This window comes from Pongo pygmaeus, chromosome 14 (genome assembly GCF_028885625.2).
Source record: "Pongo pygmaeus isolate AG05252 chromosome 14, NHGRI_mPonPyg2-v2.0_pri, whole genome shotgun sequence".
In the NCBI taxonomy this organism is placed as follows: domain Eukaryota; kingdom Metazoa; phylum Chordata; class Mammalia; order Primates; family Hominidae; genus Pongo; species Pongo pygmaeus.
The window spans coordinates 29,257,891-29,274,274 of record NC_072387.2 but is presented as its reverse complement, the minus strand read 5'-3'; positions in this window follow the sequence as shown (position 1 = coordinate 29,274,274).

Sequence of the window (16,384 nt, the reverse complement as noted above, 5' to 3'; positions counted from 1 at the left end):
ATGCAGATGAACTGGGGAGGAATAGAGTTTTTATTTCTGTAATCAGTTACAGGCAGAAGGCCTGGAAATTATCACCAGACCAACTCAAAATTACAAAGTTTTCCAGAGTTTATATACCTTCTAAGCTAAATGTCTATGTGTAAATGTGCATTCATCTAAAGACATGTGATTAACTTCCTTTAATCTATAACTAAGATCTGAGTTCTGAAGACCTTCCTCTAGAGCTTCAGTAAATTTACTTACTCTAAATGGCTCCAGGTGCTTGAGTGATTACCCTTATCTTGTCTCCTGCTAAATCACAGAGGTTTGAGGAGTTCCTTTGGACACCCAATAAACTTGTTTGTGGAGGCCTGGGGAGTTTCTTCAGACCCACAATAAAACTTATTTAATCCTAAATGGGTCCTGTTAAGAATTCCTTGTTATTTTGTCATGCTTTGAGGCCCAGGAAAGGCCTAGGCAAAACTCTTGATGGGCTTTTGTTACATCCCAGCCTTTATATAAGGGCACTGGCTTTTAATATTTAACTTAATCAGTCAGTCAGTACTGAAACAGTTGTTAGTGAGTCCTGGCCTGCCACATATTGACTTAAAAGGTTTAATAACTCCTTCAGGTGTGTAAGGTCTGTGAGCATGATTAGAAATTATATAGCCAAGGGGAAGGAAGGAGGCTCCAGTATGGGTTGTATAAGCTCATGAGTTGGTGTCATTTTTTTCTCTGAGATGTCTCATTCATGTGTAATGTTTGGCTAATACTGACATTTATTGAATCTATTTGTAAATGACTATAGTTGTATTCATTTATATATTTATTCTTATTAATATTTAACTACTTATTTTAACATAGTTATTAGAAATCAAGTTGATTCTATCAGAATAAAAAAGAAAACATGATCAAAATATAGATATATAACCAGTTTTTGAGTAGTGCCTAAGTTACATTGTTGAGAATCAGTTCAATCAAGAAACAAACAAAATATGTTATTTTCCATCTCAATATCAAGAGTGAGTTTTTTTTTGTTTGTTTGTTTGTTTGAGATGGAGTCTCGCTCTGCCACCCAGGCTAGAGTGCAGTGGTGTGATCTCGGCTCACTGTAAGCTCCGTCTCCCAGGTTCATGCAATTCTCCTGCCTCAGCCTCCTGAGTAGCTGGGACTACAGGGGCCTGCCACCACGCCCGGCTAATTTTTTTTGTATTTTTAGTAGAGACGGGGTTTCACCGTGTTAGCCAGGATGGTCTCGATCTTGACCTCGTGATCTTCCCACCTCCCAATGTGCTGGGATTACAGGCGTGAGCCACTGCACCCGGCCTATTTTTAAATACTTGAAGTTGTCTATAGTTCATAGATTTGTCTAATGAAATATATCTTTTGGAAGGAGTTTAGGAAAATCTGCTGCTTTTATTTACTATGGAATGACTGAGAGGTTAGTTGATCATGTCTGCCTGTTCAGTTTTCAGCCACAACTTTGAAACTAGATCAAGACTATTTAGACATATTTTTTTAAACATCAAAATTTGTGAGTTCAGGCAAAAGCTGTATTTTTTTATATTAAAAAAACTTAAAATCAGTGTGTTAATTAGCCAATAAATTTTAGAGTTGATTAAATTATTTGTAAGAATTCTGAGGTATGAATTTATTTTTAAATTTTTATTATTGTTTTAAATTTTATTTTATTTTTGAGGTAGAGTCTCGCTCTGTCACCTAGGCTGGAATGGTGTAATCTGGGCTCGCTGCCACCTCTGCCTCCCTGGTTCAAGTGATTCTTGTGCCTCAGCCTCCCAAGTAGCTGGGATTACAGGCACGTGCCACCATGCCCAGCTAATTTTTGCATTTTTAGTAGAATCAGGGTTTCACCATGTTGGCCAGGCTGGTCTTGAACTCCTGACTTCAAGTGTTCCGCCCACCTTGGCCTCCCAAAGTTCTGGGATTACAGGCGTGAGCCACTGCACTCAGCCTTTTATTAAACTTTAGATTCAGGGAGTACATGTGCAGATTTGTTATATGGTATATTGTGTGATGCTGAGGTTTGGGCTTCTAATGATCCTGTCACCCAAGCAGAGAATATGGTACCCAATAGGTAGTTTTTCAACCCTTCCCTTCCTCCCTCCTTTTCCCCTTTTGAAATTCCCACTGTCTATTGTTTTCATCTTTGTGTCTGTGTATATCCAATGTTTAGCTCCCACTTATAAGTGAGAACATGTAGTATTTGGTTTTCTGTTTGTGTTGATTTGCTTAGGATAATGGCCTCTAGATGCATCCATGTTACTGCAAAGGACATGATTTCATTCTTTTTTATGGCTGTGTTGTAGTTCATGTTGTATATGTACTACTACATTTCCTTTACCCATTCTGCCATTGATGGGCACCTAGGTTGATCCCATGTCTTTGCCATTGTAAATAGTGCTGCTATGAACATATAAGTACAGATGTCTTTTTGGTGAAACAATTTCTTTTCCTTTGGGCAGATACCCAGTAATAGGATTGCTGAGTTGAATGGTAGTTCCATTTTTAATTCTTTGAGAAATCTCCACACAGCTTTGCACAGTGGTTGAACTAATTTGCCTTCCCACTAACAGTGTATAAACATTTCCTTTTTTCTGCAACCTCACCAACATCTGTTGGTTTTTTACTGTTTAATAATGATTATTCTGACTGGTGTGAGATGGTATCTCATTGTAGTTTTGATTTGCATCTCTCTGATAAATTAGTGATGTTGAGCATTTTCTCATACATTTGTTGGCTGCTTGTATGTCTTCTTTTAAATGTCTGTTCATGTCTCTTGCCCACTTTTTCATTCTTTCTTTTTAATGTGTAGTAGTCCATGTTGTATATGTACTACATTTTCTTTATCCAATCCACCATTGATGGGCACCTGCGTTGATTCTGTGTCTTTGCTCTTATAAATGGTGCTGCAAAGTCTTTTTGGTAGAACAATTTCTTTGTCATTTGGGTATTTTTTTTAACTTAAGTTCTGTATAGATTCTGGATATTAGTCATTTGTTGGATGCATAGTTTGCAAATATTCCAACCCCTTTCTGTATGTTGTTTACTCTGTTGATCTTTTTTTTTTGTTGTGTAGAATCTCTTTAATTAGATCCCACTTGTCAATTTTTGTTGGTGTTGCATTTGCTTTTGAGGACTTAGTTGTAAATTATTTGTCTAGGCCAATGTCTAAAAGTATTTCCTAGGTGTTCTTTTAGGATTTTTATAGTTTGAAGTCTCACATTTAAGTCTTTAATCCATCTTATTTTTTGTATAGTGTGAAAGGTAAGGGTGCAGTTTCATTCTTCTGCTTATACTTAGCCAGTTTTACAAGCACCATTTTTTGGACAGAGTATTTTTTCTTCCATTGCTTATTTTTGTTGACTTCGTCGAATATAATTGGTTGTAGGTGTCTGGCTTTATTTCATGGGTCTCTATTCTGTTGCATTGATCTATGTGTCTATTTTCGTACTAGCGCTATGCTATTTTGGTTACCGTAGCCTTGTAGAATAGTTTGAACTTAGATAATATGATGCCTCCTGCTTTACTCTTTTTGCTTAGGAGTGCCTTGGCTATTTGGGCTCTTTTTTGGTTCCATATTAATTTTAGAAAATATGTTTCTAGTTCTGTGAAAAATGATGTTGGTAATTTGATAGAAAACAATGTTGAATGTGTAGACTGTTGTGGAAAGTAAAGTCATCTTAACAATACTGATTCTTCCAATCCATGAGCATGGAATGCTTTTCCATTTGATGGTATCATCTGTGATTTCTTTCAACAGCGTTTTATGGATCTTCTTATAGAGATCTTTTACTTCCTTGGTTAGATGTATGCTTAGGTATTTTATTATTTTTCTGGTGGGCATTTTAAAGGGGACTGCATTCTTCATTTGGTACTCAGCTTGGACATTATTGGTGTATAGAAACGTTATTGATTTTTGTATCCTGAGATTTTGCTGAAGTTGTTTATCAGGTAATAGGAGTCTTTTGGCAAAATCTTTAGGGTTTCCTATGTATAGAATCATATCATCAGCAAAGAGAAATAATTTGGCTTCCCATTTTTCTAATTGGATGCCTTTGTTTGTCTTGTTTGATTACTCTTGCTAGGACTTCCAATACTAACTTGAATGGGAATGTTAAGAGTAGACATCTTTTTCATATTGCAGTTCTTGGGGGAAATGCTTCTTACTTTTGCCTGTTCAATATGATGTTGGCTCTCGGTTTCTCATAGATGGCTCTTATGATTCTGAGGTGTTTCTTCAATGCCTAGTTTCTTGAGGGTTTTTTTTTATCATAAAGGGATGTTAGATTTTATCAAATACTTTTTGTACATCTATTGAGATCATCATATGGTTTTTGTTTTTAATTGTGTTTCTGTGGTGAATCACATTCATTGATTTCTATATGTTGAACTATCTTTTTATTCTGTGAATAAAGAACACTTGATCATGATGAATTAAATTTTTGGCCAGGCATGGTGGCTCACGGCCAGGTGCAGTGGCTCACGCCTGTAATCCCAGCACTTTGGGAGGCCGAGGCGGGCAGATCACAAGGTCAGGAGATGGAGACCATCCTGGCTAACATGGTGAAACCCCGTCTCTACTAAAAATACAAAAAAAAAAAAAATGAGCTGGGCATGGTGGCGGGCACTTGTGGTCCCAGCTACTCAGGAGGCTGAGGCAAGAGAATGGCGTGAACCTGGGAGGCAGAGCTTGCAGTGAGCCGAGATTGCGACGCTGCACTCCAGCCTGGACAACAGAGTGAGACTCCGCCTCAAAAAAAGAAAAGGAAAGAAATTTGATATGCTGCTGGATTTGGTTCACTAGTAATTAATTGAGGATTTTTGCATCTATCATCAGGAATGTAGACTTGTACTTTTCTTTTTTGTTATGTCCTTGTCATATTTTGGTATCAGGATGATACTGGTTTCATTCAGAGTTAGGGAGGAGTAGGCCAGGTGCGGTGGCTCACGCCTGTAATCACAGCACTTTGGGAGGTCAAGGCAGGTGGATCACCTGAGGTCAGGGGTTCAAGACCAGCCTGGCCAATGTGATGAAACCCTGTCTCTACTAAAAAATACAAAAATTAGCCAGGTGTGTTGGCGGGCACCTGTAATCCCAGCTACTTGGGAGGCTGAGGCAGGAGAATCGCTTGAACCCAGGAGGCGGAGGTTGCAGTGAGCTGAGATCCTACCATTGCACTCCAGCCTGGGCGACAAGAGTGAAACTCCATCTCAAAACAAAACAAAACAAAAAAACAGAGTTAGGGAGGAGTCACACCTCAATTTTTTTGAATAGTTTCAGTAGGATTGGTAGTAGCCCTTCTTTATACATCTGGTAGAATTCAGCTGTATCTAGTCTAGAGCTTTTTGTGGATGGTAGACATTTTAGTACTGATTCAATTTCATTACTCACTGTCAGTCTGTTCAGAATTTCTGTTTTTTCCTTTTTCAGGCTTAGTAGGTTGTGTGTTTCCAGGAATTTAACCTTTTTCTCTAGAATTTCTAGTTTGTATGTAGGTATATAGTTACAGCAATCTCTGGGGATTTTTGTATTTCTGTGGGATCAGTTGTGATGTCATCTCTTAAATTTCCGATTGTGCTTATTTGTTCCTTCTCTCTTTTTTCTTTGTTAATCTAGCTAGTGATCTATCAATCTTGTTTATCCTTGCAAATAACCAACTTTTCATGTTGTTGATCCTTTGTATGGTTTTGTAGGTCACAATTTCACTTAATTCTGCTGATTTTAGTTATTTCTTTTCTTTTTAGTTCCTTTAGGTGCAAGTTTAGGTTGTTGATTTGAGATCTATCTATCTTATTCATGTGGGCATTTAGCATTGTAAATTTTCCCCTTAACACTGCTTTTGCTACATCTCAGAGATGTTGGTATGTTGTATATGTTAGTCCATTTGGTATTTCTATAAAGGAATACCTGAGATTGAGTAATTTATAACATAAAAAATTTATTAGGCTTATGGTTCTACAGGCTGTACACAAAGAATAGTGCTGGCATCTGCTTCTGGTGAGGGCCTCAGGAAGCTTTCAGTCCTGATGGAAGGTGAAAGCGACTCAGGGTCTCACATAGTGAGAACAGGAGCAAGTGAAGGGAGAGGTTTCTGGCTCCTTTACACAACCAGCTCGTGCATGAACTAACTGAATGAGAACTCACTCATCACCAAAGGGATGGTGCTAAGCCAACCATGAGGAACCCATCCCTATGATCAACACCTCCCACTAAGCCCCATCTCCAACACTGGGGATTACATTTCACCATGAGATCTCAAGGGGACACACATTCAAAACCATATCATTTTGTCTCTATTTTCATTTGTTTCAAATAATTTTTTGATTCCTGCCTTAATTTGTTTTTTTTTTTTCTGAGACAGAGTCTCCCACTGTGGCCCAGGCTGGAGTGCAGTGGTGGGATCTCGGCTCACTGCAAGCTCCGCCTCCCGGGTTCACGCCATTCTCCTGCCTCAGCCTCCCGAGTAGCTGGGACCACAGGCGCCCGCCACCATGCCCGGCTAATTTTTTTGTATTTTTAGTAGAGACGGGGTTTCACCGTGTTAGCCAGGATGGTCTCGATCTCCTGACCTCGTGATCCGCCCACCTCGGCCTCCCAAAGTGCTGGGATTACAGGCATGAGCCACCGCGGCCGGCCGGTAAGTTCTTTGTATGTATTAATTCATGTGATCTGGAATTGTCTTATGAGGTAAACATTACAGTCATCCATAATTTGTAGCTGAGAAAACTGGGACTTAACAAGGTTCAAGTGACCTGGTAAACTTCATGAGAATAACAAATGAAGCAGTCGAGCAACTGGAACCTAAAGTCATACCACTTTAAAAATACACATGCTTAAGCACTGTTCTTGACTTGCTTTTCCATTGATCGGCCACAGTGAGCTGAAACGCTCATGAAAATGAAAACCCGATCCTGTGATTTCACTGTTGCCTTTCAAAGGCTTTCCATTTCCCTTGAAATCCGTGTTTCTTAACATGCTTCACAAGCCCTTCTTGAGAGCTGCCTCTGCCTCCTCTCCAGCCTTTCTGAATGCACTCTTCTCCTCATCCTATTCTTTTGGCTATGCTGTGTGTTTAGTTATTCCAAACTTCTCCCTCCTGGTATGATTTGGATCTGTGTTCCTGCCAAGCCTCATATTGAAATGTAATACTCACTGTTGCAGGTGGGGCTTGGTGGGAGCTGTTTGGATCATTGGAGCGGATCTCTCATGAATGGCCTCACACCATCCTCTTGGTGTTGAGTGAGCTCATGTGAGATCTAGGTCTAGTTGCTTAAAAGTGTGTGGCACCTCCCACTCTCTCTTGCTCCGGCTCCCACCTGTTCACCCTTTATCTTCCTGCATGATTGTAAGCTTCCTGAGGCCTCCCCAGCAGATGCTAGTGCTATCCTTCTGGTACAGCCTGAGGAACCATGAGCCAATTAAACCTCTTCTTTTCTTTATAAATTACCCATTCGCAGGTATTTCTTTATAGCAATGAAAGAACTGCCTAATATATACCTCCCTTTTCCTAGAATGCTCTGCAGCCTGCTGTCCTTCTTTTTACTCTTCCCTTGGCTAGCTTCTATTCACCTAACCAGTTTCAGCTAAAAATTATTTGCTGTCAGTTCCTTTATGAAATCTATAATTGATGTGTTACAGGTTCACACAACACTTGTAATACCTTTTCACTATATATATGTGTGTGTACATGAATTTGTATATGTATGTATTACAGTTATTAGGCTTGTTTTATAATTGTGTTCTTCGCTATACTGAAAGTTCATATTAGGTGAGGCCAGTGTTTATCTTGTTACCACTGCTTTCTGCATGCCTATTGCAGTACCAGGCTATAGAAATACAGTTGACTCATGCATAGCATGGATTTGAAGTGCCTGGGTCCACATATATGCAAATTTTCTTCCAGTTCTTCCACACCTGAGACAGCAACATCAACTCCTCCTCTTTCTGCTCCTCCTCAGCCTACTCAGTGCAGACAACAAGCATGATGGCCTTTATGATGATTCACTTTGACTTAATGAATAGTGAATATATTTTCTCCTCCTTATGATTTTCTTAATTACATTTTCTTTTCTCCAGCTTACTTTATTGTAGCAATATAGTATATAATACATATAACATAAAAATATGTGTTCATTGACTGTTTACGTTATCAGTAATGTTAAGTTTTGGGGAAATCAAGTTTTACACGGATATTTTTTATTGTGTGGGGAGTTAATGCCACTAACCCCTGCATTGTTCAAGATTCAAGGGTCAACTGTATCTCTTAGATGGTTTAATCATATAGACTTATTATTGCTAATTAGTGATAACTATACAGGTGAGTGTAAGGACTACATATGACAAATAAATTTGAATCTCACCATAAAGCTACTATAAATAAGGTTGAGTTCCATCCAATAATAAGAGAGCAATAAAGGATGCCAGATTAAATATTTGTCAGATGAATTTCCAGACATATGAGTAGTTGAACATAATCAACTCATACATAAATGTTTCCTGGGCTAAATGGTGATGATAATAAATATCCTGATTCTTCATAGAACTGAGAGGAAGATAAAATGAGAGAAAAGATGTAAAAACACAATTAAAATGCTTGAAAAATAAAGATTATATATATGGGAAAAATAGAGTCATACATAAATATAAGTATTTATCCAATAAATACATGATAAGTATCTGCTATAGGAATTGTCATTTGAAATAAATCCGAAGAATCTTCATTTACTTATTGAAGTCTATATTTTTGATGGTTCAGCATCTTATCTCATTTATCTCATTGTCTATCTTTAGAGGGTTCATTTGGAATATTACATCTTGTATTTTAATTTGAATTACATTACTAGTTTCTTCACAATGATGTTGTCAAATAATCTTTAGAGGCATTAGCATCTCTAAGGCTGGGAGAGGTGGCTCATGCCTGTAATCCTAGCACTACGGGAGGCCAAAGAGGGAGGATCACTTGAGTCCCGGAGTTTCAGACCAGCCTGGGCAAGATGATGAGATACCATTTCTATAAAAATATTTAAAAACTAGCTGGGCATGGCAGTGCATGCCTATAGTCCCTGCTACTCAGGAAGTTGAGGCAAGAGGATCCCATGAGCCCAGGAATTTAAGGCACCAGTGAGCTATGATCATGCTATTGCACTCCAGCCTAGGCAGCAAATTGAGACCCCATCTTTAAATTTTTTTTTTTTTTTTTAGAAAACTAGAAGTTTAGAATTTTTTAAATTCTCACTTTCAGCTTATGCATGTTATTGTTTCTAAAGTGCATCTCCTGTAGACAACATATCCTTGAATTTTTAAAAAGCCATTTAGCCAAAGTATGTCTTTTGATTAGAGAGTTTAATCCATCTATAAAGTAAGTACTTCTAGGGAAGGACTTATTACTGCCATTTTGTTAATTGTTTTTTGTATTGTATCTTTATAAACATTTATTTTTGATTTTTTAAAATGTTTTTTAGAGACAGGGTCTCACTATCTTGCCCAGGCTAGACTTCAGTAGTGGCTGTTCACAGGTGTGGCTGTAGCATACTATAGCCTTGATCCCTTTGGCTCAAGTAATGATCCTGCCTCAGCCTCACCAGTAGCTGGGATCCCTTTAGCATTTTTTCTTGGGCAGGTCTAAGGTTAAGGAACTCCCTTAGCTTTGACTTGTCAGGGAAAGTCTTAATTTTTATTTATTTTTAATGGACAGTCTTGTGTATAGTACTTTTAGTTGGCCACTTTTTTGGCAATGAATATTTCATCCAAGTGCTGGAAAGTTCATAAATATGTGGACATTAAACAACACAGTCCTAAACAACAATGGGTCAAACAAGAAATCACAAAGGAAATTAGAGAATATCTTGAGGCAAAAACAAGAAAACAACATACCAAAACTTATGGAATGCAGCCAAAGCAATGCTAACAGGAAATTTATAGCTTTAAATGCTTACATTAAAAGAGAAGGATGATCTCAAAACAACAGCCTAACTTTATATATTAAATAATTTAAAAAGAAGAAAAAAATGAAACCCAAAGCTAGAATAGGAAGGAAATAATAAAAATTAGAGATAAATGAAATTGAGAATAGAAAAACAGTAGAGAAAATTAATACAACCAAGTCAGTTCTTAAAAAGAATCAACAAAATTGACAAACTTTTTGTTAGATTAAGAAATAAGAGAAGATTCGGCCAGGCCTGTAATTCCAGCACTTTGGGAGGCCAAGGCCAGTGGATCATGAAGTGAGGAGATCGAGACCATCCTGGCTAACATGGTGAAACTCTGTCTCTACTAAAAATACAAAAAATTAGCTGGGCATGGTGGCGGGCGCCTGTAGTCCCAGCTACTTGGGAAGCTGAGGCAGGAGAATGGCATGAACCTGGGAGGCAGAGCTTGCAGTGAGCCAAGATCGCGCCATTGCGCTCCAGCTTGGGCGACAGAGCGAGACTCTGTCTCAAATAAAAAGAAATAAGAGAAGATTCAAATAAAATAAAAAATAGAAGAGAGGAGAACACAATAAATTTTACAGAAATAAAAAGGATTATAAGAGAATACTATGAACAATTGTATGCCAACAAATTTGATGACCTAGATAAAACAGACAAGTACCTAAAAACACACCCCATCAAGACTGAATTATAAAGAAATAAAAAATCTGAACAGATCTATACTTGGTAAGTGGATTGAATCAGTAATCAAAACTTCCAACAAAGAAAAGTTCAGGACCAGATGGCTTTAGTGGTGAATTCTACCAAACATTTAGAAAAGAACACCAATTTTAAATTCTTCCTAAATAATTTAAGAGGAGGGAAAACTTCCAAACTCATTCAGTGAGGCCAGCATTACACTGATATCAAAACCAGACAAAGACGCTATAAGAAAAGTATTTTTGACGCAAAATACTTCAACAAAGTATTGGCAAACTAGTTGAATTCAACAGCACATTAAAAAGATGATATGCTGTGATTAGGTGGGATTTATTCTGGGAATGAATTCAAGAATGATTCAACATAAGAAAAACAGTCAGTTGATCATCTTAATTGATGCAGAAAAAGCATTTGACACAATTCTACGCCATTTCATAATAAAACACTTAATAAACTAGGAGTAGGATGAAACCTCCTCAATATAATGAAGATCATATATGAAAGCTCACAGCTAACATTATATTTGATGATGAAAACCTAAAAGTTTTTCTTCTAAGATCATGAACACAACAAGAATGCTTTTACCACTTCTATTAAGCTTGGCACGTGAAGTCCTAGCCAGAGTAATTAGGCAAAGAAAAAAAAAGTATCTACATTTGAAAGGAGGAAGTAAAATTATCTCTAAGATAATTCATAGATGACAAGATCTTATATGTAGAAAACCAATGGGATTTCACTAAAAGAATCCCAAATTGTTAGAACTAATAAATGAATTCAGCACATTTGTAGGATACAAAATCAACACTCAAAAAACAGATGCATTTATATACCCTAACAAGAACCATTGAAAAAAGGAATTAAGGAAACCATTCAATCTACAATAGCATCAAAAATACAAAACATAAAATGTAAAATTAAGTTTATTAGGAATAAACTTAACCAAGGAGGCAGAAAAACTTACGCTGAAAACTAAGAAACATTGCTAAAAAAATTAAGGAACACGCAAATAAATGGAAAGACCTTCTATATTCACGGATGGGAAAAGTTAATATTGTTAAAATATCAGTACTATCACAGTGACCTATAGAGTTAATGCAATGCCTATCAAAATCCCACTGGTATAGAATACTGCATCTTAAAATTTGTATGGAATCTCAAGCAACCCCAAGTAGCCAAAGCATTCTTTTCTTTTTTTTTTGAGATGGAGTCTTACTCTGTTGCCCAGGCTGGAGTGCAGTGGCACAATCTCGGCTCACTGCAACCTCTGTCTCTTGGGTTCAAGCGATTCTCCTGCCTCAGCCCCCCAAGTAGCTGGGATCACAGGCACATGCCACCACATCTGGCTAATTTTTGTATTTTTAGTAGAGACGGGGTTTCACCATGTTGGCCAGTCTGGTCTCGATCTCCTGACCTTGCGTTCCACCTGCCTTGGCCTCCCAAAGGGCTAGGATTACAAGTGTGAGCCGCTGCACCTGGCCAGCCAAAGTGTTCTTAAAAAAAAGTACCATGTTGTAAATCTTACACTCCTTGATTTCAGAGCTTATTACAATGCTACAATAGTCAAAACAATGTGGAACTGGCATAAAGACAGACATATAGATCAATGGCATACTATAAAATCTCCAAAATATACCCTTGCATACACGGTCAAATGTTTTTTGACAAGGGTGTCAAGACCATATAATGGCAATTTTTTTTTCAACAAATGATATTGGGAAAACTGGTTGACAACATGTAAAAGAATGAAGTTAGACCCTTACTTAGATTGTATATAAAAATTAATTCAAAATCAATCAAAAGCCTAAGCATAAGACCTGAAACTACAAAACTGTTAGAAGAAAACATAAGAAAAGTCTTAATGACGTTGGATTTGGCAAGGATGTCATGGATATGACACTAAAAGCATTACCAACAAAAGTAAAAATAGGCAAATTAGATTACTTCAAACTTAAAAAACTTGTGATTGTCAAAGATCACAGTCAACAGAGTGAAAAGGAAACCTATGGAATGGGAGAAAATATTTGGAGTCATATATCTAATAAGGGATTAATATCCAGAATGTATGTATATATGTAAAACCCCCCTACAATGAATAGCAAAACCAAATAACCCCATTTAAAAATGTGCAAAAGACTTGAATAGACATTACTCCAAAGATCATATACAGATAGCCAACAAACATATGGGAAGATGCTCAATGTCACTAATCATTATGGATATGCAAATAAAAACTAAAACCACAATGAGATATTACCTCACACCCATTAGGATAGCTATTATAAAAAAAGAGTGTTGGTGGGGATGTGGAGAGAATAGAAACTTTGTGCACCGTTGGTGGAAATGAAAAGAGACACAGCTGCTATGGAAAATATTGTGGTGGGTCCTCTGTTTTTAGAGAAGCTTTGTCACTTTAAAGAATAATTTTATTGATGTCCAATTGAAAAACGTTAATCATGATAACTTTTAACAAATCTTATTTTAAGGTCATTAAATAGTAACTATAAGAAGATATTTGCCCCTAGGCAAGTGACAGCTTCTCGACACTTAAAAGAAAAAGAAAAAAGCATAGTGGTTTTTGAGTTTAGGGGAAATAAAAGATTAACTGGGAAGTCATGGATGAGTTTTGAAAAAAGGTTAAGATATGCTCCTAGATTTTAGATATATGTGTAACGCAGGACTAACAGATGTACAAAACAGAAAAATGTGAAATAAATGCAAAGATCATTTGACAGGAAAATAAAGTTGAATTAATTTGCTGTATTTTCATTGGGAAATGTATCATAGTTTTTCAATTAAATAAGAAATTAATTGAATACCTTACTGAAAGTATGTCACAGCACTTTTAAAAAATCTTATTTTGCTTTTAATTCATGTATCACTATTAAATAGCTTCATTAGCAGCTGGAACAGATGTTTCTAGATTGAAGTGTCAGCAATTTGGATGCTTACCAAAACTTAGACTCATGTTTGGCTTGAGTGAAAATAGAATTATTTGACAGCTTCACTGCCTGGGAAGATTTCTTGTAGAATGATTTTTTTTAGTTAATACTATGAGCAAGTTGTTTGAAACAAAACTGCTATTTTGGTATGATACGTTAATTTTTGAGGTAAAACAGAGATAATCTAAGTAAGTGAATGCATATAATATATCAGGAAATAGTGAGAGAGGACAAAGTAAGAAACTGGCCATGCAGGCAGTTAGGGTGGGTCCTTGGTAAAACTCCTTTATACAAAGAACACCCTGAAAATCAAACTGCAGGCTTCAGATAAGAAAGAGCCCATGTCCTTGGATGGAAATACTTCTCTGTGAACCCATATGAACAAATTCCACTCGTTTTTTGGACACATTTTTCTGTCCTTGGCTTGCCTTAGTCTCTTATTTTCACCTACTGATCTCTTACTTTTCACCTATTTCACATATGCCTACCTTTCTGTAATTAGCCATGGGCTAAGTCTTCATTTACATAGGGTGAATCATCCCTTCAGCCCCTGATTGCTGGGGCCAAGGTCCCAAACCAAGCCTTCACCTTTACCTCCAATTGGTTCTTTACACTATCATACCTCTCTCTAAGTGATGCTTTCTCCAAGATGGCCTACAAACCAGTCAGTACATTCCTCCCCTTCTAGCCCATAAAACCCCAGACTCAGCCTCGTAGTTGGCAACCCTCTCTGCTGTGAAGAGCTTTCTTTTGCTTATTAAACGTTTGCTGCAACCTCAACCTTGTGTCCACGCTCCTTAATTTTCTTGGTGGTGAGACAAAGAACTCCAGGTACCACCTCAGACAACAAGACTGAAACATTGTGGTGCATTGGTAAGACTGCAATAGTAACAGAGTTTTGCTTTACAGTGGGAGACAGGTTAAGGTCATGTACTTTGGTAACTAAAATAACTGGTCCAACTTCTAGCGCTGTCACTTTCTGGGTTATCTTGAGGTCTCTTAACTTCTTCTCTACTTCAGCTTCCTCTTAAAGTGATCACAAAGTCTGGCTTATAGGGTTCTGGTAAGGATTAAAAAAAGATAGGTTCACAAACTCTGTACTATGGAGCCTGACATAGGGTAAGCATCCAGTACACATGAGCTCTGATGAGCCCTTTTCCAGGGTATGCTTCCACTTCTGGGGTGTGAACTGCCATGGTGTCAGTGGGAACAGAGGCCCCCAACTCTGTGGTTATCACCTTGCCTACTGCTGGTGCTATCAGCCACTTCCATAAATCTTTGTGAATCTTTACAAAATAATTTGAGCTTACTCCGCCATCTCAGGATATCTTAGAAAGGCATTAAATACGTTTCTAAATAGTTGTCTGTCATCCTGTAGTGCTTTCTTCTACAACAATGGAATCATCTAAAAATAATTTTTCTTCATTCTGCGGATGTCACTGTTTTACTTTTTTTTTTTTTTTTGAGTCAGCAACTGCTCAGGGTGGATTTGTGCTTCTGAATCCTCTATTGTGGGCTGTATTTATTATACCAAAAAATAATTGAGCACTGGTGGGAGTGGAATAGTGAGTCATTTAAGACAAGTTAATTCATCTGTAAATCTTGTGCAAATCACAATCTGTGTTTGAATGAAGTGTGGACTGCTTTTAACTTTCCTTCTGGTATTACTTACTTAAAAGAGTCTGATATACAACAATTGGACTCACAAAAAGGAACAGAAGAGAAAGAATATTCACTCCTTTAAAGCAGTTTTCACTTCACAGAATTTAAGAGTTTTCCTGTAACGAACTGCCATTAGCACCTCTGTGCTTTCCAGACAGTTAATTTCCAGGCATCAAGTCTACAGGGCAAAGAATGGAGCCTAAGTGTGAAGATCACCAACTGATGATGAATTTGAAATAAAGAAAGCATCCCCTGAAATGCTAATGGAATTCAACAGAAGGAGGATTACTCTTGTTACAATTACAAAATTGTTAAATCTAGAGGGGTGTGGGACGGGGGAGGAAGGATACACAGGGAACCTAAAACTCTTCTGCTTTTAGCTAAACATCTCCAACATTTTAAGATGTAAACAATAAAACTTACACTTTTATTATTTTGTTTCTTTTTCCAAACCATGTGCCTGAAGGATCAGGTAGGAGCTCTTTTGCTATTAATTTGGAGCTCTCAAATGTGGTCCCAACATAATGTGTCACTTTGTAATTCTTCCTTTACACTAGCCTTCCAATCTAACAAAACTTGTGTGTTTATGGTTTTACAACCTCAGCACAGATTTTTTTTGGTCATCATTTTCTACACTCTGCTCCCTTCATATAGCATGTCTTCCTACGTGTCTTCCTTCCTTACAGGTGCAGTCCCTTCCTCAGTTTACACTTCCTTCCTTTACCCTGAAGCCTTCCCATTTTAACTTATGCCATAGGTAGTTTGCTCAAACTGAAACTTTCAATCAGGTCTATAGGGCAAAGAAATGAAGCTTATTTTCTATACCACTGATGTGGCATTATCATACGCTGTCTCGCTGGGCTACTAATCTCCTGAAATGTCTTATCTTTTTTTGATTATATTCAAGTTTCTTCCTGGTAAGGTTGTCAAATGAAAAAAGGCAGATGTAAAATGCTACATGTGGTATAATCTTACACAGTACATATATAACATATGTATAAATTATACATAGTATATGTACATTTTATAAATGTATATACATTCATTATATGTATGAATAGAAAAAGATATGGAATAATATACATTAAAGTCTAATTTCTGAGTGTTGGAATATAATTTTTATTTTTCTCAAAGGCACTTCTAAGTTAAAAATA